At 46.0% G+C, this 25,513-nt stretch overlaps 5 non-coding genes across 5 annotated transcripts; 3 read left to right on the top strand and 2 right to left on the bottom strand.

The window, feature by feature from the left end:
- Window positions 1–2,274: 2,274 nt before the first annotated feature.
- On the bottom strand, window positions 2,275–2,347 carry TRNAV-CAC (transfer RNA valine (anticodon CAC)). The gene has a single exon. It is a non-coding gene; the product is annotated as a tRNA-Val (tRNA).
- Window positions 2,348–8,809: 6,462 nt separating this feature from the next.
- On the top strand, window positions 8,810–8,890 carry TRNAS-CGA (transfer RNA serine (anticodon CGA)). Its single transcript has one exon. It is a non-coding gene; the product is annotated as a tRNA-Ser (tRNA).
- Window positions 8,891–10,422: 1,532 nt separating this feature from the next.
- TRNAR-ACG (transfer RNA arginine (anticodon ACG)) lies at window positions 10,423–10,495 on the top strand. Its single transcript has one exon. It is a non-coding gene; the product is annotated as a tRNA-Arg (tRNA).
- Window positions 10,496–18,094: 7,599 nt separating this feature from the next.
- Window positions 18,095–18,177, bottom strand: TRNAL-UAA (transfer RNA leucine (anticodon UAA)). Its single transcript has one exon. It is a non-coding gene; the product is annotated as a tRNA-Leu (tRNA).
- A 3,499-nt stretch (window positions 18,178–21,676) lies between these two features.
- Window positions 21,677–21,749, top strand: TRNAV-AAC (transfer RNA valine (anticodon AAC)). Its single transcript has one exon. It is a non-coding gene; the product is annotated as a tRNA-Val (tRNA).
- The last annotated feature ends 3,764 nt before the right edge of the window (window positions 21,750–25,513 follow it).

Raw genomic sequence — 25,513 nt, 5'->3', positions numbered from 1 at the left:
CCAAAGAACAGGAAAAGCTGATACCTGCTAAATGTCCCACCCGTGTCACACGTCACATCTTGTAAAGCACAGCTCATGCCGAACACGGTGTGCCTTATTCACCTATGATAGTGAAGCTTTCACAACTAAAGGTTTTGTTCACTTTTCAGTTTCTCGAAATTTGCAGAAACAATGAGATTTTTTGACTGTCTAGAAATGAAAGGATCTGGCCTCTTTAAACACCTGTGTGCAGGACGGCTATCATTGCTGCTGGCCACAGAAAAGATGTAAAAATACTTGTGTTTTGTAAAGTCACAAAATCAGATTTTCAAAATTAGGGACAAGGAGAATTCCCTCCTTTAAGTTAGGAACACAGTTGAGGATGAGAATGTAGAAAAAGATCGTTGCAAAACAGAAATACAGATGCTCCCAAACTGGTTGGTGGTCTTTGAAGAGGGCATATGCAGAGTAGGAAGGGATGAACCGACTAGATGAGGCAGGTTGTTCAATGTCGAAAAACTCATACAGTGGAAAAATGACTCCATGTTTTGGAAATAAGGCTAGTTCACATAGAACTTAAAAAAAAAATCACCACAAAGGGCAGGACTTTCTCATTTCTTTACTAAAGCCGTAACTTATTTGGAATCCAACTTTTATTTTACAGGTTCACATTACGTCTGTGTTTTAAAACCATTTTCCCCAAGAAAGAGTGGTTGAGATACAATAGTGTCCAATGTGCTATGGAATGTTTTTAGCCAGTGGACGTTTCTGACATGGAGATGATATGATGAAGTTACGGATGCAGAAGACTTGATGTCAAACAGTTGGTCAACCCAAACAAGATGGAAAGTAGGTGGACACTTTCGCAGAGCTAGAAAATAATTCCCACCTGTCCAAGGAACCGGATGTTGCTATTAAGTAAAACCCTGAGGATTCCACGCTTGGTTTTATTGAGAGGATATCAGTTGGGTGTCGTTGCACTGAACTGACACAAGGACCAGTGTAACATGGGCTTGAGTGGAACAGAGCTGCATATCAGTGTGAATTTTATCTTTAACTGGTCTTGGTTTTATCATTACATTAAAGAAAAGAAGAAGGTCCTAAAGGCTGCAGGCAGTTCATTACTGGAAAAGGAAGCAAAAAGTAAAGATATCCTACAGTATCATGGGACAGGAAAAAAAAAGTTGTTATCTTTTATTTAATATAGGTAATATGTTTAATGTGTCCTATTGTATTTGTTTTCCTTTTTAAAAATATTACACGTATGTACTTAATGCATACACAATAACGTAGGCTACAAAACTGACAGAAGCAATAAGAAGCTTAAGTTTCTGTGTCGAGGGACAGAAACATTATAAAAATATTGTTATATTTCCTCCCATATATTATTTGTTCAATTAGTCCCTTAGTTACTAATGGCTACTTTTAACCAGTCCTATTGTTTTGACTGAGTAACAGTATTTATGCAACAGAACAGCAAATTGAATATAATTTCAAATAAACACCTGTTTTCCATATTATGTTGAAGTACTACCACATCTGTGTATAGTCGTTCGTGTTGTAGTTCATGGTTATGTGTGTCCACTGTGACCTGGTATGGCTGTGACCCGGGTCGGCTCTCGCACGCTCAGCTCGCCGGCGCCCACAACTGCACGGGACAAGCGCCGGGAGAGCGGAGCGCCTTTCCCACCGCGAGGGGGCGCGGGCTCCCTCCTCGCCGAGCCCGGGACGCCCCGGGGCGGGGAAGGAACGGCCCGGCGAAGTCTGCGCAGACAGCCAGCAGAGCGGGGGAGGGAAGAGTCGCCCCCGCAGGTGGAGCGCGGAGCCCCGGGTCCTACCTGCTGCCGCCGCACCCGGCCGTGCTCCGAGCCTCCGGGAAGCGCGCGCGGCGGGGAGCGCACCCCCTCTGCGCCCCGCAGCGCCTGCTCCCCCGGCGCCGGGGTCAGCGGATCGGGGGGAGAATAGGGGCCTGCCAAGAAACAGAGTGGGGCTGGCGGCTGGTGTCCCTGCCCCTCGGCTCCTAGGGGAAGCCGCGCCTTCCGAGGAGACCCGGACTCCGAGGAGAGCGACCCTCCCTGCGGCGCGCGCCCGCGTCCTTGTCCCCGCGCCTCCCCCCACCCCCCTGCGCACGGGCCCCGGGACCGCAGAGGCGAGCGGAGGGGAGCAGCAGCGCAGGTCTCCCAGGAAAACTACTTTCCAACACACAGGAGCGGCGACGGCTTGACTGGCCCGTGGTTTGTGGACATAAGGAAGTCGACATCTGCAATCAAGTGACGTGCGGTTCAGAAAAGAAGTTGTTTCCGCCCGGTTTCGAACCGGGGACCTTTCGCGTGTGAAGCGAACGTGATAACCACTACACTACGGAAACGCTTGTGGCGGGGTGACCCGTAGGTGCCTCTGACCGACCACACGTCATTAAGGAGGTTTTTGCCTGCAGAGCCTGGGTTTGACTGCAGGCCCGTCCAGGAAATAAATGTTCGTTGTTGTGGTGTGTTTCTCTTCTATTTACAAAGAAAGAAAACCCTCATAACCAAGCAAAAGCTTCACCCAGAGCCCCGTCCCTGCACAAACTTCAGGCCTGAAAAGCCTACACAGCATCTTGGAGAACTGGAGCGGGGGTGGAGGGTTGTGGAACTAATAATATAAGTTTTTATTAAAAAAAAAAATAGAACTTGACAGACAACAGTGTGTAAATGTAAGGAGTAGAGCGTAACGATTGAACTCACACATACTGTCAAATGACCACACCGGAGAATTTGATCTCAAGACCTCCCCATGCTGTCTACACCAGTTCTCTGCCCCTGCAGTGGGGCCTAGTATGCATCCCTTGGGAACAGAAAATGACTCTCTGGGAACCAGAATTGAGCAGCTTAAGCTCAGGAGATGGTCAGAAGCCACGAGCACTTTCTGCCACAGCCTCTTCCTTTGCGGATAATTGGCCAGAAAGAGTCATGCGGCCCCATCTCACTACAGGCTGCCGAGACCCAGCAGGGAGCAGATGAGATGCTTCAGGACACCGTCCCCGGCTCAGATACACGTGCAAGAGTCTTGTCTCTTCCCTCTGTCCAGGAACTCGGAGTCTAGTAAGCAGTCTTCTTACAGAAGCATGACACCGTTGTTGTACTGTTACTGCCAGACTTACAGCCCATACAAGCAAGAATCAGACAAGCTTATGTCACCTCGCTCTTGGATCTCATGTCCTCTCTATCATAGCTGAACTGGACACATGATATTAAAGCAAAAAAAAATTTAGTATAAGGTATTACGCCAACCAAATTGGCAATATTTGGCAACAAAATGTAATGGCACAGCTGCTCTTGATGACACTCAGACTGAGAACAAGTCTTTCTAAATGTACTGTTGAAGTGAACTGACGCAAATAAAAATGAACTGATGTAGGTAAAAGATAAATTCTTATCTTGGGGAATGGGTAAAATAGGATAGCAAAAAAGGAAAGGAGTAAATTGCATCATAATTTAGTGAATGTGGGTCTGATTTTAGTCAGAGATTCTGCTAAAAATTAGAAATATTGCAGACTTTATTTTCTGGAATGAGATAAGCTTAGAAGAGGGGAACGATCACCTCTCTCAACCATATTTAGGGGAATTATTCAACACTTCCAGATTACAACCCCCTAGTGCTAACTGGTAGAAGCCATCCTTTGAGCCCAACCTAAAGAGATTAGTGTCCTCTTGTCTGAGATATCTGTAATGGCCTCGTCGAGGTACTTGTCTTGCTAAGCTCAGCTGATACTCTCTACGATCTGTCACTACCACCTCTCTCCTTTTTTGAGACTCCAGAGGGTCAAGTACAAAGCGTGACCCATGAAGAGGTGTGATACACGTCAAAATAACTGCATGATTTCCCCCATTTATACTGACAGAAACCGGGCAGGGTGAATGGGGTTGGATCTTAAGTGGATAGGATCAAGGCGGCAGGAATATAAAGTTCATCAGACCAAGCTCACGGACATAGTCTTACTATGTTGGTAGAGGTACCCGAGGACCTGGGAACAGCTCTAAATTTTTATTCATTAAAAAAATATAATAAATGATTAATATGTGGACCCAAAGTTAGGGTGAACCAACACAATGAAATTGAAACATCAGTATTTCCTTAGTGTATGCGGAGCAAACTAGAGGCATAAGGAGACTGAAATTCTAGAATGAATTTATCATGGGCTTCTTCAGGGGACTTTCACCAAGGTTGTGAGAAAGAAATTCATGAGGAGAGCCTCAGCATCCTTGAGTTGCTCTGCGGTGACTTTTCCTAATAGGCCGGAAATGACAGGGGGACCTGCTACCACTGAACGGAATCCCCGAACATAATGGACATGATTGGGTCACAGGGTGATAGGAGCCAAATGCTGGCAATGAATTTCCAAGGACTAGATGGGCGTCGTAACGAACTCAAAATTCACATGGTCAAGCCCTAACCTGCAATGTGACTGTATTTGGAAATAGGAACTTTCAGGAGGTAGATAAGGTTAAATGAGGTCAGAAGGGTGGGCCCCTCCTCCAACTGGACTGGTGTCCTTATATGAAGTCAAAGACATACCAGCAATCTCTCTCCGAGTTTGCACAAAGGAAAGACCATGTGAGGACACACTGAGAAGACAGCCATCTCCAAGCCAGAAAGAGAGGTCTCATCCGAAACCAGCCCTGCAGGCACCTTGATCTCGGACTTGATTTGTATGAGCTCCCACACTGGAGCCAGTTTTGAATGTAGAGAAGTCCAGCTTCCCTTGAGAAAGACCACTGACATGTTGCCCAAAATTTTATACCGTTCTTCTTCCTCCTAGCCTTTCCTAAAAGGAACTGTGTTCTTTCACCAAAGTGACAGTGCATTAGGGAAAAGGAAATAGAATTTTCTGGGATTTCTAGAAAATGACTCAGAGCTGGCATTAAGTCCTAGAGTTAAAAAGCATCACTGCTGTCCGCCAAGCAAGGTAGGGACTCAGTGAAGTTTGCTTCTGGTCCATTTCACTGTGGGCACCGGGGGTCCCTAAACCCACCCTGAGATCATTTCCCTAACTCCAGACAGCAGCTTAACACTGTTTCTTTTATTTATTTTGAGAGAGAGAGCATAGAGGGAGGGGCAGAGGGAGAGAGAGAATCCCAAATAGACTCCTCACTGAACATGGAGCCAGATGTGGAGCTGGATCCCACAACCCTGAGATCATGACCTCAGCCGAAATCAAGATTCAAACGCTTAACCGGCTGAGCCACGCAGGCGCCCCTAATATTGTTCCTATGCCCGATGGAGGGAATGCTATTATGGCAAAAAAGGCCAAGTGGAAGCCACTAGCAATTCCTCTAACTGTGACAATGGTAAACCAAAAGCAACACTGGTATTCTTGGAGGGGTTGCGGAGAGTTGCGCCAACATCAGCGACCAGAAGGATACAGGGGCAGAGATTCCCTCCGAGTCTCCGTTCAGCTGCTTATTCGACTGTCGGTGGGCGACGGAGAACGAGAGTGAGCTAGTACAAAGTCAGTCGCGGGATTATTCCAGCAGCATCTGCTCTTCAGCTGTCACCGGTGTAGGAATGAACACGTGCGCTGGCACCCAGTCCACAGCTACTGACACGGTCTGTGCTGTCTTCTCTGTACGGAACCAGGAAACCATCAGAAGGGGGCTTTCAGCTGAGCCGGCCGCCCACTTTATCTACCCCACCTCACGGTAGAGAACACCCCATCCCGTGTTATAAGTGAGTCACGGAGACCTTTGCCGTGTTACCGTGCTCCAAAGTTGAAAGCTGGTCATTGTTTTACAATCGGACGTTTCAGCAAATGCGTATCATGCAAACCGCTCACAAGGGGAATGGATCTGCCCTTCAGGACGGCTCACTCCTGTCCACCTCATTTGTGCCCCCGTCCCAGTCGTAGTCCGCTCGGGCTGCTGGAACGGAGACTGCACAGACTGGGTGGCTGAAATGGCAGGCATTTACCTCTTGTAGTTCTGGGAGGTGGCAAGCCCAAGCTCAGGCACGTGCAGGGTCTGAGTCTGGTGACAGTCTGCTTCCTGGCTCCTTGAGCGCAGACTTCTCACTGTGTCTTCACATGCAGGAATACGTGAAAGAACTCTCCGCGGTCTCCTTTATACGCACCTTCTCCCACCCTTGGGGGCTCCACGTGGCCTCCTGACCTCATCACCTCCCAAAGGCCCTCCCTCCAAACACCATCATCATATTGGGGATCAGGTTCCAAGATACCAGTTTTGGAGGAACACAAGCAGTAACATCCATCCCCAAAACATCCACTTCCTTTTCTGACTTCAAACTCTGTCCAGAGTAAGTTGATACAGGCATATGGACATCCTGTGCAGGGAGGCCAGTGGCGCAAGGGGTCACAGGCCTGACTGGGGTCACAGGTCACTCCCAGCTGTCTGGTATCTTCCCTCTCTCTTGTGAAAAACATCTTTCTTCCTATATTGTTCAAAGAAGTGATACTGAACCGTGACACTCAATCTGACACTGAAATGCGTTATTTTACAACATTTTGAGGGGAAATTATCCTGAGTTGATTCGACACATCCGGACCTAACACCCCAGGGCAGTCTGGCCCTCTGCTGACCCGGAAGGTCTTCAGAGGCAACAAAGGAGCACCTTCTAAGATTTCTCTTTAGCCCCCATTTCTTCCTGAAATTGAGAAATGACGTTGACTGAGAAAGTCTCTGGGACAAATTTTGAAATCAAAGAAGCTTTAAAGAGAATTATGATAATTTACCAGTCCTTTCTCTACCAACTTTTCCCGTGTTGGGCAGCGTCCACATGCGTTGGGCTTCTCAGGGCTCCCCATCTGGAGAGTCAATTCTGGACGGAAGAGAAAAGAGCACCTCCTGGGGGACGTTGACGGGCCCAAGAACCAGCAGGTTCCCAGTGGCACGGAGTCTGAGAAGCCGTTTGGGATTGAAAAGAATCTGACAAAAAGGTAAACTCCCCAGGAGGAGACAGGAAGGAAGGGATGGGCTGTGACCCCAGGAGGGGACAGGAAGGAAGGGATGAGCTGTGACAGCTTTTGGGTGGTGTCCTTTTAAACAAGTGGCCTCCTTTCTCTGTTTTTTCCTTAGGGACTCCTGAATTCCTTGATATAGTAGATGGACTAGGAGAAAATCAAGATCTAGCTAAGAACCACAGACGTTTCAACGGAGCCTTTAATTTGTGGGTGGACTCAATAATCTTCATCCCAAGATTACTTGAGTCTCCAAAGGGTTCCGGCAAAGGCCTGAGAATCAAACCAATGAAACTGCCCCACAGCTAGCCTTGGTTGGTCCCAGGTCTGTTGCAGAGCTGTGGACTGGGTAAATGGCAAAGCTGGGGATGGGGACTGGAGATCGCCACAGAGTTACGCCACTCAGTGCTCCTTGTCCCTAAAGCCAAGAGAGGATTTCCTGTAAAAACAACTCCTGGAAACTGTACGCTCTAAGGAGGAATACACTCTGGCCCAGACAGAAAATACTACTTTCTCTGCAAAAACAAATTACACACACAAAAAAAAAGATTTTGAAGTTGTCACTCCTAGATCCAAAAGAGGAAGTTTAAGCTATTTCAAATTCTGTGAATTTGGACTAAATAGTCCAAGATTGCACCGTGGAGAGAGGACTTCTGCTTCTCCCAGAACACCCTGGAGCAAACCAAGACTGCTCCCCCAAAACCTTTGAAGTCAGCGTGTGCATTCCAGGTCTGGCTGGCCCTGAGCTTCGGGGGCCAGGCTAGAACCCCACACCAGAGCCTTCTTGCCTTGTTACCTCAGACTTCTCAACAACTCCGGACTGATTCCAAATTGTGATTCGCTCCCTCTGGGGCTCTGGGTGAGGCCTCCTTCAGAGCCCTCGTACTGCTGAGTTCCAGAAAAGAAGCTCTCCATTCACCATTCCAGAGGAGGCCTCTGGTAAAAACAGTTTCTGTCCCCTCCCTCCTCATTTATAGTGTTTTCTCAAGCTTCTATTTAATATTTTCTAGTAGGTACATCCAAAGTCTAAAGTGGCAGGCAGTAACTGTCTCCCTCGTGCTCCTGAATAATGCCGTCTCCTCAGACTCTCAACTTGTTACTATTGCCACGAGTTTCCTGATTATCCTTGAGAGATTTTTTTGTAAAATGCATAGATAATCTAACACAAATATACTTCCAGTGGTAGCATTTTATGCAGATTGCTCTGACCATTGCTTTTATTTTAAAATATATGTATGTACACAGTGATCTTTCTCATTTTCTTTTAAATATGCATAGCACTCCACTGTGTAATCATGGCATAATTTATCTAAGTAAATAATTCTGAATAATTAGGTTTTTCCCGATCTTGTCATCACCATTAACGCTGCAGAGACTAGACTTAAGCCCAATATAAGCTCTCACGTGTGCAAGTATATCCTGTGTATGTGGGGAGGTGCTGTATGGAAGGGTCTATGCGTTTGAAATATTGGTGGGTGCTGACAAATTGTCCTCCACAGCAGCACAGCCTAGTATATTCCGTGGAGAGCACAACTGAATAGGGTGCTGGCCACGCTTAATGCAACTCTTCCCTTCATTTCCTGCGAGCTATGAAGTAATCCATGAAGACTGTAGAAAAATGCTGAAAATCAAGGATTCTCGTGATGCTGGAATATTGCCTCCTCCTGGAGAGGTGAGATTTTGCAGCCTGGGGCCTGGCAGGATGGGGCTGGGTGGAGACACCTGCTGTAGGGGCTTGGGAGTGATTCCCTTCTGAGTCCTGCTTAAAGTAAACGTGCCGAATGAGCAGAAGCAACCAGCCTTAGTAAGAGGGGACTGCAAGAGTCCGGGCCTTGTATGAATGTGTATTTTAATGTATAAACAGCTCCCTTGTGCTGGGCTGTGATGGCCGAGTGGTTAAGGCGTTGGACTCGAAATCCAATGGGGTTTCCCGCGCAGGTTCAAATCCTGCTCACAGCGCTCTGTGATGCTTTTTCTATCCAAGTGACAAAGTGCTCGCCAACAGCTGTATTTTCAGCTCTTCGCGTTATTCCCCAAACTGGAAAGTAGGAAGGCAGCTTCCTCTCCAGCGGTGTGCGCGGATTTCCCCGCCTTTTCTTCAGCACCACACCGTGCGTTTTGCGCATGGATCCTTCTGCAAGCCCTGCACCTGTGAATCCCCGCCCCTGGGCGCGGGCAGTGCTTCCTTGCCCTGGGCGCACAGAATTGTGGCTTGTTCTGTATTGGGATTATGAGATCTGGAGGCAGACCCCCGGGGCAAAGAGAACCAGGAAGTTCTGTTCTTAAAACTCACTGAAGACGCGCGCTAATAGAAATGTAGGTAAGCTTCCTTAAAGAGTTCTCTGGTATTTAAAGAAACAAAAAGGAAAAGCAAGCAAACAAACCTAAAACAGACTGGTGGGAAACATCAGGTCTAAGCTCATAAAGATCCGGTGGTTTGCGCGCCAAGCACTCTTTACAACATCGTCCAGAAAATGAGGAAATCGAAGCAAAGACAACATAGCAATGTGGCCAACGCAGGAAGTCTAGGGGGGCAGGAGTCGGGTGCACCCTGGCTGTCCTGGACCCAAGCCCCCGTGCTTCTGGCTCTCAGAGGGGAGGACCGGCCTCACGTACAGATGCTTCTGTGTTTCCGCGTGTTAATACACCTAGCCGATTTATGTAGTGATGACTGGTAGTCGCGAACTTTATAATTATAAATCCAAACTTCTAAGTTCCTATGTAAATCGGGTTCTTAAAATGTTTACCTTTTTTTGAATTCTTGCCGCCACGTGGCCTCATTTGGGAGGGTGGGTGTTTCCGAAAGCCTCTTCTGCTGCATAGTCTGAAATGCTCTCCTCCAGCACGAGTTAGGGCTCTTTGGAGAATGAGGTGGAAAACAATAACTCAGGAGTGTATTCCACTTTCCTTGTCATTATACCAAAGTTTTAAGTGATGGGGATCGCTAATAACTGATCCACACATCGCCTCAGTATTAAGTACATAAGAAAATGCGACTGCTGACGGACCAGTGAGCCGACGGCGTAGACTACTGAAGCGCTCACAAGGAGAAACAACAGAAACACACAGGCACGGAAATGAGAAAAAATGCAAGCGACATTCTGTCACACACACGATGTTTCGAGGCAGAAAATCCTTTCAGAAATGATGACCCGGGCTCATCACAAGTGCACTCCTTAACCCCCGGCACCTAGTCCGCCCCTGAGCACCGGGAATGTGTGGGAGTGTTGGGCCGCTAGATTGAACACCTAAAACTAATGTAACAGTGGGTGTTAACTAACTCGGATTAAAATTAAAACTTCAAAAAAAGAAAAAAAAAAGAAATGTAACTGTTTTACCGGAATGTAACGCAGGCAAGCTAACCCCAATCAGTCAGCTTTACCCGAACCCACAGGTCTTTCTTGTTCTACTCACTTCTGCCTGCGTCACAAAGCAACTGTGTTCTCAGTGATTCTAATGAATAATGAATAGTCAACGCCCTTGAAAGCAGGGGGCCAGTGGCGCAATGGATAACGCGTCTGACTACGGATCAGAAGATTCTAGGTTCGACTCCTGGCTGGCTCGGACTTCCTTTTCTTTCTCGTAAGAATGTCTTTCTGTGTTTCTTCAAGTTGGTAAGAGAAACGAACTGTCAAAGTGCTTGGCAAGTAACTGTCAAAGTGCTTGGAAAGTAATTCATCCGATCGGGCTCCTCTCCTGGGTGGCAGCCTTGGCTCTCTGGTAAATTGGAATGAATGCTCAAATTGTCCCTCTTCCGCGAGGTCCTTTTGCCACACTGACGCTTGACTGAAAGATCTTTGGAAGGACAGCTTCAAGAACCCAATGAGGTGTATGATTCGGCCATAAAAAGGAATGTTCTGAAAGGTGCCACAAGCTGGCGGAACCTTGAAGACATCTGCAGAGAGGAGCCAGACGCAAAAGGCCACGTGGTATATTCCATTTGTGGGCAATGCCCAGAGTAGGCACACCCTCAGAGAAGGTAGCTGCCGGGAGCTGGGAAAGGTGGAGAGGGAACGGAATTTGCTGGGGGGGGTGATGGAAGTGTTTTGCAGTTAGATGACGGTGACGGTCGCACAACTCCGGATGCACTAAAAACCACTGAATTGTACAGTTTTCTGTGAATTTTATGGTACATAAATTATACCTTAATATTTAAAAATCAAAGAAGGGTCAAAGGAAAAAAAAACAATACAATCCAGTATTTTCTTCACGGAGTTTTCCGCCGTGGGGCAGGGCTCTGTCTCCCGCACACTTTCTGTCCGGAGCATCGGTCCCAGAGGAAGGCGAAGGGACCTCCATCCCCTGGAGACACGCTGAACCAAGAAGGACGCGGCTGTGGACGAACGCAACCAGAGCCTCGCTTAGACCCTCAGTTCGCCGATCTCCGCGAAGATCCACGTTCACATCCACGAAAGCCACTCGGCCTCCTTGTCCCGCCCCGCCGTGTCCCCCGCAGCGCCGCCTCCCCGCGGAGGGCTGATCCTCGGAAACTTTGGGGTCGTGAAGGGTCCCAGACAGAAGGGGAGCCGACGGGAGGGCGAGGACGCGAGGGAGATGAGGGAGCCGCAGCCTCTGGCGGGGCCTCTCCAGACAGGGGGCCTCCTTGACAGGTGCTCGTGCGCGCGACTTGGGGGGGGGGCGGTGGGATGCAAACGGAGCCGAAGCGCGGGGGGGGGGGCACAGACGAGCAGAAGAGACCTTCCCGTGCGGGTGCACACGTCTTCATCTAACGAGAAGGGGCTGGCGCTGGACACGGGCGTTGACGAGGACGCAGGGGAGCCGGCCGCGCGTCGGGGCTAGCTGGGCGCACGGTCTGTTGGGCTGGAAGCGACTTAGAGGTGGGGAAGGACGAAGAACGGTCCAGAGGATCCGGACTTTCCCGCAGGAAATGCACTCAGATTTCGGCGCGCAGGAGAACCACTGCGGGGTGAAAGGCAGTTTTCTGGGCCCGACCCCCAGAGCTCCGCGCGGGTTCCTGGGTGCAGCGGTGAACTGGGGCGGGGGTGCTGGGCCAGGGCCCCGCGGACCCCGCTGCACCGCCCGACCCTCCGGCTCTTGCAGCTGACGGTCACGCAGCTTCCACGCAGCTTCCACGGTAGACCCGCAGAAACGGCGTCCGTACTGTGCCTTAGGCCGCGAGCCTCGAGCCACGTAAGTCAGTTTTTCCAGGGTAATTAATTTTAAGGTAACCGACCGTTTCTACTCTCGAGACTTTTGTTTTCAAGATTTCTGTTAAAACGTGTAAATTTCATCGAATACTTTTTCCCCCCTTTTTGGTGGCTTGTTTTAGAAAGAAGTCCATGTCCACCTCCCCGTCAAACAAACAAAACCTCAAGGAGAAAACGTTGGCTTTTTTTTTTTTTTAAATCTGCAGGTTGGAAAATTCTCTTCCCCATAAAAACATGTCAACAGAGATTATTTTGTGAAGAGCATTTTTTCGTTTTCCCCCAGAATGTTCTAAAGCCGCACTGTCTAGAACAATAGCCATTAACACGTTTTTAAAACTTAATTCCCCCAAAAACTGTGCAATTTCTTATTCACAGTTTTTTTTAAATTGATTCCATGTTGGGTTATAATACTTGGGATAAAAGCATTATAATTAATTACACTTGTTTATTTATACTTTTTAAATATGGCTACTTGAAAAACTGAAATTACTTATTCAATACTTTTAAGTCTCAGATCTTGTGCTTATTCATGTGGTAACATCAGTCAAGTGCCATCAGTTTGCCAGGATGTGGTTCTCCAGGGCAGACTCCGTGGAGCTGTCACGTTCCGCAGAATCGGTTTTTTACTCCAAAAAATGCATGTATTCTTCTCCAACAGCAATTCCTAGTGTGTGAAAATGAAAAATTTTCAAACTATATTTCTTTACCTGCTTTTTTTTTTTTCCCCTATGCAAGAGGGTTCTGTGAGTCTTCTGGTGAAAGCACCTGCTTAGTAAACAGAAGATCCTGGATTGCAATTTGGTGACGCTCTGTCTGCAGGCTTTGTCATTTAAAACAGTTAGTCCTAGTTTGGTTGAACACAGTTTGAAGGCTTTATTCTTGATGAGACCTGAGTTACTCAATTGTTATATGGCATGGAAGACTAAAAGCCTGATGTTGACTTTATAGATGTCTTCACTTTCAGAAGGTGGCTGTAATAGAAATTTTCAAAGAAGAGACAGAGCAACTGCATGGAATGCGTAAAGATTTGCATGAAAAAACTCACTCCTCACAGCTCATGACCGAAGCACCATAAACTGTTACTTGGACACCAAAAAATTCAGAATTCTCATCTGATGACAATGCCCCTCTCCTGTGCAATGAGATTATCAGTGGTTTGCTTTGCAATAATTGGATGTCGTGTCTTTGACCTCTGACGTTATCATCTGAGAGCTTGTAATAAGAGCTCCAGCAGATACTGGAAACCCTGTTTTTTATTTTATATGATCCGCACAACTGCTCTTAATTCTTTTTGCATTCTGGAAGAGTCACTGTACGTGATGTCCAGCAACTGTTTGTAAATGGATCAGGGAATATCCAGTTTCCTTTCTCCACGTTTTTGGAAGTCAGTACAACAGACCAGACACTAGAGCCCAGGGGGGTAGGAGCTCCTGGACCCAGAAAGTAAACCCCTTCCTCCCACACTGTCCTTCCCCTCTACTGTCAGAATTTCAGTGCCCACAGGTACAAGGAAAAAATTTTAAGGCCCAGATCCTTTTTCAAAAAGCTGTCTAAAAGGATGAATTTGAGGCTGAGAAGTGTGTTGAAAAAAAAAAAAAGTTGTTTTTTTCCTCCTGTATGTTTCCTTTACTCCTTACACAGAACCCTTTACACTTGGGGTCACCAGATGTGTGGGGTCTTTCCTCCCACCAAGCAATTCTTCAACACCCGCTGATGTCTTGGATTTAACTCAATTCGGAGACTCTCTATCTGCAGATCGTGTCAGATCCCACAGGTTACGGGTTCAGTCTCACGAGACCACACTCACTTCGGACGCCCACGGCAGCTAGTCCGCCCCAATGACCCACAACTGTGTCCAACTTGGCAACAAACTGGAGGTTCCCAGGAGCTCCTCCCCCTTGGATTCCATTTTCTGCTAGAACGGGTCACAGAACTCAGGGGAACACTTCCATACACCTAGCAGTTCATTACCAGCTCTGATAACAGAAGAGGATGAACAGCACATGGAGACATGCCTCGGGTATGGTTGGAGAGCCTCTCGAGCCCAGGAGGGACGGTCCCTCGGGAGCTGGAGCACATCACCCTCCCACTACTTTGGGTTTGGACCTCCCGGTGAGGTGAGTTCACAACCTGGAAGCTCTCTGAATCCCATACTTCTGGGATTTTTATGGAGACCTCATCATGTGGTGACTGATCGTTAACTCTTCTTTCTTCTTCCTTCTTGAGAGAACTGGGGGCAGGGCAGAGCATTCCAAGTTTCTAGTCATGGCTTGGTCTTTCTGGTGACCTTCATCCAGGAGCCACGAGGAACCCACCGCAGTCACCTCAGTAGAACGAAAGACACTCCTATCACCCAGGAAACTACAGGAAAGTCATCTCTCTCTAGACCCAAGACCAGGAAAAGAGCAGCCTAGCAACCCAGACAATGTTCAGACAGTAACACTCTACTCCAACAACACACCACAGAAAACAGCATCCCAAAGCCCTACTCATCACCATCTGAAAAGGCCCAGCGGAGAGCTTAGACCCCCACTTTGACCAGCAGTGAGGGTGGTGTCCCAGAAGGCCAAGTGTAAGGCTGGCAGTATCAAGGCGCATTGCCCAACCCCCACTCCCACCTCCAATTCCTGCCAGACCAGCTCAGGGCATTTGGGTAGAGCTCTTAAAGGGGAATTTCACTTTTGGTTGACATGGCTGGGCCATTTGGTTGGTAAAATCTTTCCTGTCGGCATCCATACGTGGGATGGGCAGATTTTCGGAAATGAATCTTCCAGTCTACCGCAGGATATTATAGTCCTGACTATGAACGCGAGCCAAGATAAGGTAGAATGGTTTGCAGTGGCATACACCTTTCAGATGTGTTAGTGTCTTCCAGACGGGTGGGCTTCTGTCTTATTCACTTCATGAAATCATCCTCCAGATACTCTGCCAGTTTGGAGGGGTAACCCCCCCATATCTTGAAGCTGAGGGAAAGGTTCTACAGCTCAAAATTCCTTAAAAGTGACATTCAAATAAATTTTATTCTTTGCCTTACTTTCACTGTCTGTGTAGAAATACCTGTAGCCAACAATTTTTTTTTTTTAATTTAGGGGGTTGGTTTCCACAAGAAGTTATATTTTTATTTAGCTTTTCCCAATTCCGGCTTAGAACAAACCATCCTGTGTATCTTGCTAGTCCTTCTGCCATTTGGTTTTCAGAATTTTGGTGCTAGTTCTTTACTTTCCCATTATTGTCTTTGTGTGTGTATGCCTTCAAAACACCCCTTTCTTTCTTTCTTTCTTTCTTTTTTTAGTGGATTTTTGGGGAGAGAGACATCGAATGCCCACCTTCAATATGCCATCATTACAAGCAGATCTATCTCTCACTTGCTGTGAGTTCTCATCATGCGAGATACCCAGAAGAGCAATAAAATAATATCATAGACGATGAATAGTATGACATCACTGATGTCCAGATGACAGTGCTACAGGACCCCAGCTCCCAGCTCGCAGGACGAAAGCTGGAAAGAGTGATCTTAATCTTCTGTGAACCCATGAGAGAGCCGAGGTCTCAGAGCAACCGAATAGTTTGAAATCTAAGGAAAACAGTGCTTCCAAGTAGAAATGGGACATGAACCCTGGCTCACCCAAAAGCTGTGGGGTGAAGATGGGGCCTCCATGCAAGAGGGTAAGAAAAATCCAGCTAAAAGCCATCATTTTCTAATGAATTGCTAAAGTCCAGATGTGGGCCAGCAGGGGTATATTGGAGGGGGGTTGCACACGCTTCACTGAGCACCTACAAGAAAGGCTGGGACAAGGGAAGAGAGCGGAGAAAGCCTCCAGCAATCCAGGCCTGACAGAGGGGAGCGTCAGCCCCCAAATAAAGAAGTCCTAAACACTGAGGGGGAAGTGGCAAATACTGTTAGAAACTGAAAAAGTATAAGAGAATAAAAATCTCTCCCTTGGGGGAGTGTCAGAAAACCACATTGAGCCCAGAATACTAGAGAATGCCATCTCCCGGGGCGGGGGGAGTAGGCTGACTAAGAAAGTGAGACCTCAGGGATCCAGGGTCACAGAGTGTCACAAGTCTGGGGCTGACCTGTGACAGAAAGCCTCTTGCACAGCCCCCTAGACTAGCAGGCACTAGCTACCGAGAAACAGAAGGGTAGCCCTGGGGGAAGGCAAGACATCCGAGGAGAGAAACCCTCTCTGAAACTCACGCAGAGAAGGCCTAACGCTGAGAGCAGCACGAAACCACTGAAGTGGCACCCCAACAAATTCAACCTCACCCTAAACCCAGATATGCCCAAGGAATTTAAAGCCAGGGAAGGAGATCATAGCAACGATAAAACACAAACGTATCTCGAGCACTGCCGAAATGGATCAACCTCACACATCAACGGCCTGGTAAAAGGGACACACCGTCTCCAGCCTAAATACGACTTGCCTCACGGCTACCATCCTAGCGCTACGTCTGGAGCTAATGAAATCTATGAGACACTCATAAACGCGAGAAGAAACTGTGCACTGTCGAGAGAAAAAGCAATCAACAAAGTGAGATTCAGAGATGTCCCACAGAACGGAACTGTCAGAAAGGGAATTTCAAATACCCATGAGTGTTACGTTGGAGGCTGTAGTGGAAAAGCTGGACCACATCCATCAGCAGATGAGAACCCTCAGTAGATTGTTGGAAACCGAAAGTCAAGTGGATATGCTAAATTGGACAAAAAAAACCCATACACGGGGTAACAGAGTTACAGAATGCCTCTAATGGCTCACCAGTAGGGTCCACAGATCTGAGGGGAAATTGAAGGAGCGTCAATAGGATCTCCCCAACCTGAAACACCAAGGGAAAAAAAGATTGGGGGAAAAAAAAGATCATTGAAGAGTTGCTGCTTAATGTCAAGTGGTCATATGAAAGAATATTCAGTTATGTTTATAACTGAAATCCCAGAGGCAAAGAAAGAGACAAGAACAGAAAAAATATCTGAAGAGATAATGACTGAATATTTTCCCAAAACAATGAAATCACACCACAGCTCCAAGACCAGAGAACCCTCAGCATTTTATACAGGGGGGAAACCCTATTTACCTCCTATTCAAACTGCTGAAAACAAATAAAAGAGAGAGACTACTGAAGGCAAAGAACAAAATACATATTATATATAGCTGAAAAGGAGAAAAGTTACAGCAGACTTCTCACCAGAAATTACGTACATCGCAAGACAAGGGAATGACACTTCCAAGTGATGAGAGATCAAAAACCATAATAATTTTTAAAACCCCCAAAACTGTTAACCCTTAATTCCCTACCAAGCAGAGAATATTTTCAGAAATGAAGAAGATAGGAAGATATGTCCAGACAAACAAAATCTGGCAGACTCGCACCACAGGGAACGTGTGAAGGAATTCAGGAAGAAGGAACAGGAGGCACGAGACATACGGAGGACTGGCCATCCACAGCAGTGGCTACAATGCAGGCGCACAGAAAGCACAGTTGCCCCAACTGCCATCACTCTCCACAGGACCAACTGCATAAAGCAGACGTAGTGACGGGCTGTACAGCAGACACGAAAACAAACATATGACAACGGTAACACGGAACAGAGAGGGCTGGTCTGCTATGGCAAGCTGCTCGCGGACACAGGCAGCCGCATGATGTGAACTGAAAGGAGACCTGGACTGATTGTCAGTGTGTATAGAAAACCCGAGGGAAACCAGTCCAGATCGTTTTAAAAGACATGAAATACAATAAGATAATAGTGAAGATAAAATTAAACCATGTAAAATGCTCATAAATTTCAAAGACAGGAAGAAAGATAAAGGAAAGGAACACCTAGAAATAACTTAAGACAGTGGATTTTAAAAGCAATATGTGACGACATTATATGTAGATTACCTGAATGCACCAGTGATAGTTTGTCAAGTTTTGGCTAATAAAAGCTTAGGTCCGGCTGCAGTGCTGGACCAAGTCCCAGCTCTTAACAAGGGAATTCTAATCTCACATAAAGCACACCTACCGGGAGTGGGGTTCGAACCCACGCGGGCACACGCCCATTGGATCTTAAGTCCAACGCCTTAACCACTCGGCCATCCCGGTGGCACAGATAAGCTCTCTTGTCAAAATTACTAAATTAGAATTCATTAGAATTCCTAGTCCCTAGAAGGTTATGAATATACCTGGGAAATCTGGGACCAGGCTTTAATGTGTGGGGAGGAAACAAGTCCTTATAATGCTTCTTGAGGAAAAAAAAAAAAAAAACCTAACAAAAATGTTTATTTTCAACAGCTATTCTAATCACTAATTTGTACCATACATTATAGTGGGTGTTAGGGCAAGACAAACATCCCGGATCTCGCGGACTCGCATTAAAATGAGAAACATTATGAAAGAAAAGGCGCATGATGCTGCCAGAATACTCACGTTGTCAGAGTTAACTCACTCTGTCACCACTTATGCTCAAGAGAAGACCCTTCTTTTAGTGGATTTGGAAAGAAAACCAAAAAGGAAAGGGAGTAAGAGGTGGCGAGAATGCAGGCGCGTGAACTATGTCTCATAACTCTACGACGGTGCTGTCTACACTGCTCATTACTGATCAGGTTTGCCTGCTGAATCTAAGCCCCAATCCAAACCCATTGACTCTGACTGTCCAGGTGAGGGTTTGGGGTCTGGAACCAGAGAACAGTTAATATTGAGACAAACCACCCTTGGAGGAAGTTTAGGAAACCCTACTGCACACATACGGAGTTTGGAGTTTAACACGTGATGCTGCTTTTAATAAGGAAGTCTCCTAACCAAGAGTTCTAACACTCCACTAATGAACTCTCTTTCCTGAGTACCTACTATGTGCTAGGCACTGAGTCAGGTGCACGTAATCTACTAAGTCAGTAAGACACTCAGACACTTCCGTCAAGGGACCGAGTTTAAGAACTCATTAAAGCGGGTTCCAGATGTGCATCTGGGGGGTTGTACGGAAAGTTTGTGAGGGCTTCTAGAATCCCCGACAGGTTCCTTTTTCTCCACAATCCTGCCAACACTTATTAGTTCTTATCTTTTTCATAATAACCATTCTGGCAGGCGTGAGGTGATAGCTTACGGTGGTTTTGATTCGCATTTCCCTGACGATGAGCGATGCTGGGCATCGTTACATGTGTCTGTTGCCATCGGGGTGTCGTCTTCGGAGACATGTCTCTTCAGATCGTCCGCCCACTTCGTTTCTTTGTTATTAGTTGTATGAGTTCTTTTATAATTTTTTTGGATATTCACCCCGTATCAGATATGTGGTCTGCAAGTATTTTCTTGCATTCCGTAGGTTAGTTGACGTTTGCCTTTGCTGTGCAGAAGACTGTAATTTGGGGGCGCCTGGGTGGCTCAGTCGTTAAGCGTCTGCCTTCGGCTCGGGGCGTGATCCTGGCGTTATGGGATCGAGCCCCACATCAGGCTCCTGCGCTGGGAGCCTGCTTCTTCCTCTCCCACTCCCCCTGCTTGTGTTCCCTCTCTCACTGACTGTTTCTCTCTGTCAAATTAATAAATAAAATCTTAAAAAAAAAAAGATTTTAATTTGATGCAGTCCTACTTGTTTATTTTTTATTTTGTTGCCTCTATTATTGTGATTCTTAACACAGAGTAGAATCATCTATCACGTTTCTAAAATATACTTAACTAGAGAGTGTAAATACCTAAATCTAAGAGGTAAAAATTAATAGAAATGTATGTAGAGAGACGTCTTTGTGACCCGGAGGTCAGATAGGACTTAAACAAAAATTCTAAACGCACAAACAGTTGGTACAATTACTTCATCCAAATCAAAAGTATGTCCAGTAAAGGCCACAATGGAAAAGTCAATGGACATGTGTGAGTAAAGTGGAAGATATCTGAAACACTGAACAATGACAGCTTCGTCCAGGTTATGCAGTAAGAGGCCATGAAAATCAGCAAAATCAGCAGAAAATTCAGCATAAAATGGGTAAAGAAAAGGAACAGGATGCTGATCAAAGCCAAGATAAAGAAGCATCTGAAAAGGTTAACAAAGATTTAAAACATTTTCTATCATTAGTTATGTACAAGCTCGCAAAATACAATATTCCTCTTTCCACAGTGAGTTTGCAGAATCGGAAGCCTGGATGTGTCCATTACTGCGGGTGTGAGGCTATCGGAATCCACGCGTCCTGCTGATGGAGGTTTACGTGGATGCCAGTCTAATAATGTTAACTCAAGATGAACCAGATCCAACGATCCAGATATTCTGCTCCTGGGTGTATACGGTCCCCACTCCTCATCACCCGCCCCAAAATCTCCGAGGCACAGATCGAGTCATATGTGGATGTTAACTGCAGCATTATTTTTGGTCCTTCAGAATCAGACTCCACCTTGACTCTGTCATTGGTAACAGGGAATAGACGACGGCTAGTGGACGGCTAGTTGTGGTAAATGCATGATAACGAGCGTTATGAAACTATGAGATGTAACAGACTAGATGTTCATGTAACAGCACTCGTGAACCTTAAAAAGACAGGTTTTTAAAAAGATGCCTAATAAACTTTTTTCCTTCATTACAGTAATCATTCTGCTCCCTGGTTTTCAAAATCCTGCTGTTGCTCTCCATTTTTCACCTTTTGTCCTTACGCATGTATGCCTTCACACTCCCCTAATGCCCTTTCTAGCGTAGTTTGGGGTATAGAGAAAGCAAATGCTGTGCTTAATTTTCCATAATTTTAATCAGGTCCATCTCTGACTGACTATGATTTTTCATCACAATGGAACCCAAAGGGTTCCTAAGATAGTGGGTGGTGATATATTGGGATCAAAATACTACAGGCTAGAGAAGAATTTTTTATGTCAGATTTCCCCATTTCTCATTTCACCACTGACCATTTCCATCTAATGAGGTTAAGCTAAAGGAATAAATGTCATTTAGGACATAATCAGAACTTCATCTGCAAGCTGCTTGCTACTTCTGATGACTCTTCCGAAATTCGGACACAGGCTGACCCAGCCACCACTATCCTTCCTCTGGGACACCTTGCTGGTGATTAGCCCATGAATTAATTTTTTTCTTCCTTGTTCTTTAAATTTTCCGAAACCCCTCCAGGTGATTTGTTTCTTGCCATACCTCTTTGCACGAGCACCGACCCTGTCTTCCGTTTTCAAACCTCAAGAAAGTGTGTTATTTAGGAGTGTTAAAAGCAGGTGTCTGAATGAATCTCACCACGACCAAGATCCTGACGGGCTGCCAGCAGGAGGAAAAAACACTCAAGTGGGTGTCCTGTCTGATGAGATTTCAATTCTCCAGATCTTTCAGCTTCAAAAAGAAAGGAGCCCATGAGGCCTTTTGTCCCCTTGGCAGGGAGAAGAACGTTTGACATTTCTCAGGAGTCTGCCTGCAACCCCCCACCCCCTCCGTGTCTGCAAAGTAACGGGGGCTCTGGGGGAAACACTGGCCTGGCTATGAACTGTCCAGCTCAGACACTGTGGATTCTAAGAATCACAAAGTGTGGAGGGGAAAAGAGTGCCTCCACCAAGAATACAGCCTCAAGGGAAGGATAAATTTAAGGTTAATTTTAACTAATTTGAGAATGAAAAGTCCCTGAGGCCATGGGTTTCCGTAGTGTAGTGGTTATCACGTTCGCCTAACACGCGAAAGGTCCCCGGTTCGAAACCGGGCGGAAACAAGATGCTTGTCTTTTTCCCATAAATTCTACATTTTGTTCCAGAAATTTTCTACCTAAATTTACCTACTTTTCTACCAAGTCTCAAATGTTCGTGCTCCCTTTGCAGCCCAAAACTTTAAGTCACAAGAATTACATTGTATAACAAGAGCAGAGCTGAGACTTGCTTCCTCTCCCCATCAACAACTGACCGCGTCGCACCCTCCCGCTGGGGTCGGGGAGGGCTCTGCGCTGGGCGGCCGAGGCTTCAGCAAAGGCCTGGTCGGCATCCTCTCGGGGCAGAAACGACAGGGAACAGCCCTAAACTGGGAGCATGGCTGGTGTATGCCAGGAGGGTCAAGAAGCCCACTGCAGCCGAGGGAGCCCAGCAGAGAGTAGCTCCAGGAGGAGGCCGACGGTGGCGGAAAGGAGCCGACAGGTCAGTACAGCCTTCTCGGTGCACTGTTAAGGACTTCAGCCTTCACTCTGATCAAACAGGAAGACGCTGGATTTCAGGCAGTGAACTGGCTCCACAGGTCTTCAGTTTTTTAGAAGGACCCCTCTGGCAGATCTGTGGAGAGTACGTTGTGTGGAGAAAAGAATGGAAGCAAGATCTGTGAAGTCCCTTTCGTCGTGCTGCGTATCAGAGAGAACTGTGGCGTGGACAGGACGGTGGCAGCTGAGTTGGTGAAAAGTAGTTAGAGTCTAGATATATTTTAAAGACAGAGCAAAAGAAATTCCTGAGAAAATGGATGTGAAGAGTGAAAAAAGTGGAATCAGTAACGACTTTGAGGGTTTTCTTCAGGAAGGATGGAGTTGCCGTTGACTGAAATGAGGAAGACTGGATGGAACAGCATTACTGGGGGGGAAAGTGGGAGTTCTGTTTTAGACATGCTAACGTCTAGATGCCTGGTATACAGCACTCAGGGTCATGCTAAGGAACCAGTTGAATATACGGCCCAGAGTTCAACGGAGTGGTCTAGACTATAGATACGAGCTTGAGTTGTAGTCATTATTTAAGCCATGAGAACAGATGAAATCACCAAGAAATGAGTGTTTATCAAGAAGAGGTCCGAGGACCAAACCCTGAGACATTCCATTATAGAAGAGGGTGGGTCAGAAGAGGGGAAACAAAGGATATTGGGAAGAAGCAGCCAGGGAGGTAGAAAGACAGCCAGGACAGCAGTGTCTTGAAAGTCAAATAAAGAAAATATTTTAAGAAGGATGAGGTGCCTATGGCCCCTGAGAAGTGAAGGACTTAGAAGTGATTATTACTTTTAGACACTTAGAGGTCATTGGTGATCTTGGCAAGAAGCTTCCACGAGGTAGTGGCGCCAAAACCCCAGATGCAGTGGGTCTGAAGAAGAAGGGGAGGAGAGAAAGTGCAAACAGTATGTCTGTATCGTTCTGTACAGATTTTATAAAAAGCCATCTGACAAATAGGGCAGTAGCTAGAGGAAAATCTTGGGGCAAGAGAAGCCTTTTTAAGATAGGAGTCAAATAGGATATTTGAACATTTGTGAGAATAATCCAGTAGTCAGGAGATTGCTCTAGTCGATGCAGATAAAACTCTCTTTACGTCATTAGTAATTCACTGACAGGAGTGAAAATTCCTTTTCCTAAAGATACTGAAGAATTTTCCAAAGCTCTACGATAGCAACATGACACAAATAGATTTTGACTCCATGTTTCTCTTCTCTGTTACTTTCCCTTTTCAGGACAAAGATCCATGAATACTGGTTCTGAAACTATGCTAAAATTTAAGTACCACTATGGTACCAGACTTGGCAATTCCCCAGCTTGCCATGTCTTCAGTCTCATTTAATAGACACGGCTCCATCATCAGCCTGCAATCACTTCTGTGAGGCCATGTTTTCTAACACATAATGCTGACACTGAACTTCCAGCCATGTATGCCCAGGCCAGAGCTCTCCAAGGCAGCCAATCCACGGGCTGGCAAGTGACCTGGGGGGAGACCTATAACCTGATCCTCACTAAAAATCGTTGCCCCCAAAGTGACTCAAGTATTTAGATAGGGGAAGTCACGTGGATTTTTTTAGGGGGGAAATTGGAACTGGAAAAAGCAAAAATAATGAGACAGTGGACAGAAGAGACAGAAGAGATTCAAAGAGAAAATGACATTGAAATATTTACTGAATCACATTAATCCCTAATTGCTAGCATATAGGTCAATCAATATTGTCCTTGAATGGCATCAAGATGATTAATCTAGACCCTGTACAGGTCTTGTTAAATTAAGAGACCCTTCCAGCTAGAGCATAGGTGACCTTATCCCTAAAATTCTATTTGGGTAACTCCACTCCACCTAGCTTCTAGATGTTGAAATGAGGGAAAGGAGCTGGAAGGAGCTAACACCAAGCAGTCCTCCAGCATCTCTGAAGCGCCAGACCTAAGGTGATGTTTGCTCCACTCCCCCCACCCTCTCTTCAAGCATGTGTCCCTTTTTCTTTAAATGAAGAACTTAATCACTCTTTCATTCAGTAAATATTTACTGACAGCATGCTATGTGTCAGACACTGCATTAGTCACTGGGGTAACACCTATGAGCAAAATAGAAACCTGTTGGATTTCTAGTGTCAGGACTACAGAAATTTTTCTAAAGCAAAGTTACATATAAAATGCTATGCAATGTGACAATAAATGCTCAGGAGAAAAATTGAGAGAAGGACATTAGGGGTGAATTTTTATTTTCAAATTCTAAATGGATTATTGGTGACATTTGAGCAAAAATCTGAAGGAGGAAAATAAATGAGCCATGGGGCTGTCCAGGTAGTCATTCCAGACAGAAGCTATCGTGCCCACAGGGACCCTGATGTGGAATTTACCTTGTGCATTAAAGGAATAGCAAGGAGGCTAATTCTGCTGGAGTAAAATGAATGCTATTTTAATGTACACATCAGTTGTCTCTTGCCTCAAATTTACTGCTTAACAAACTATCTAAATTCAGTAGCTTTAAACAATGACAATCTATTTAGCTTGCTAGTCTGCGGTTAACTAATATAGGTTAGGAGGGACCAGACTGTTTATCTCCCAGCTGGGCTGACTCACATGACTGGTGAACAACAGACAATCAGCCAATCTCCATACACCTCATATTCCCTAGCATGCTAAACCCAGGCAAGTTCTCAAGACAATGGCTCAGAGCAAAAGCAACCAGGAAAAAATACTAAACAAATCCCTTCTGGAACTAATAAGCAATTATAGCAAGGTTGTACAATACAAGGTTAAAATACAAAAGTCAATCACTTTCCTACTTACCAGCAATGAAAAATTGGAATTTGAAATTAAAAACACAATGTGATTTACATTTGCACCCCTAAGATGAAATACTTAGGTACAAATCTAACAAAATTTGTATAACATCTGTATGTGAGGAAAACTATAAAATTTTGATGAAAGAAATCAAAGAAGAACAAAATAGATATTCCATGTTCATGGATAGAAAGACTCACCATGGACAAGATGTCAGTTCTTCCCAGCTTGATCTATAGATTCAACACAATCCCAATCAAAACCCCAGCAAATTATTTTGTGAATATTAACAAGCGGATTCTGAAGTTTATGTGGAGGAGGTGCCTGGGTGGCTCAGTCATTTGGGCATCTTCCTTCTGCTCAGGTCATGATCCTAGGCTCCTGGGATTGAGCCCCACATCAGGCTCCCTGCTCAGCAGGGAGTCTGCTTCTCCCTCTGACTGTCAGTCCACCTGCTTGTGCCCTCTCTCTCAAATAAATAAATAAAATCTTTTAAAAGAGAATAAAGTTTATAT

The sequence above is a fragment of the Ursus americanus genome, chromosome 32, assembly GCF_024610735.1.
Source record: "Ursus americanus isolate L20-20 chromosome 32, mUrsAme1.1.p, whole genome shotgun sequence".
Lineage (NCBI taxonomy): Eukaryota > Metazoa > Chordata > Mammalia > Carnivora > Ursidae > Ursus > Ursus americanus.
This window is presented reverse-complemented; position numbering and strand designations above follow the sequence as displayed.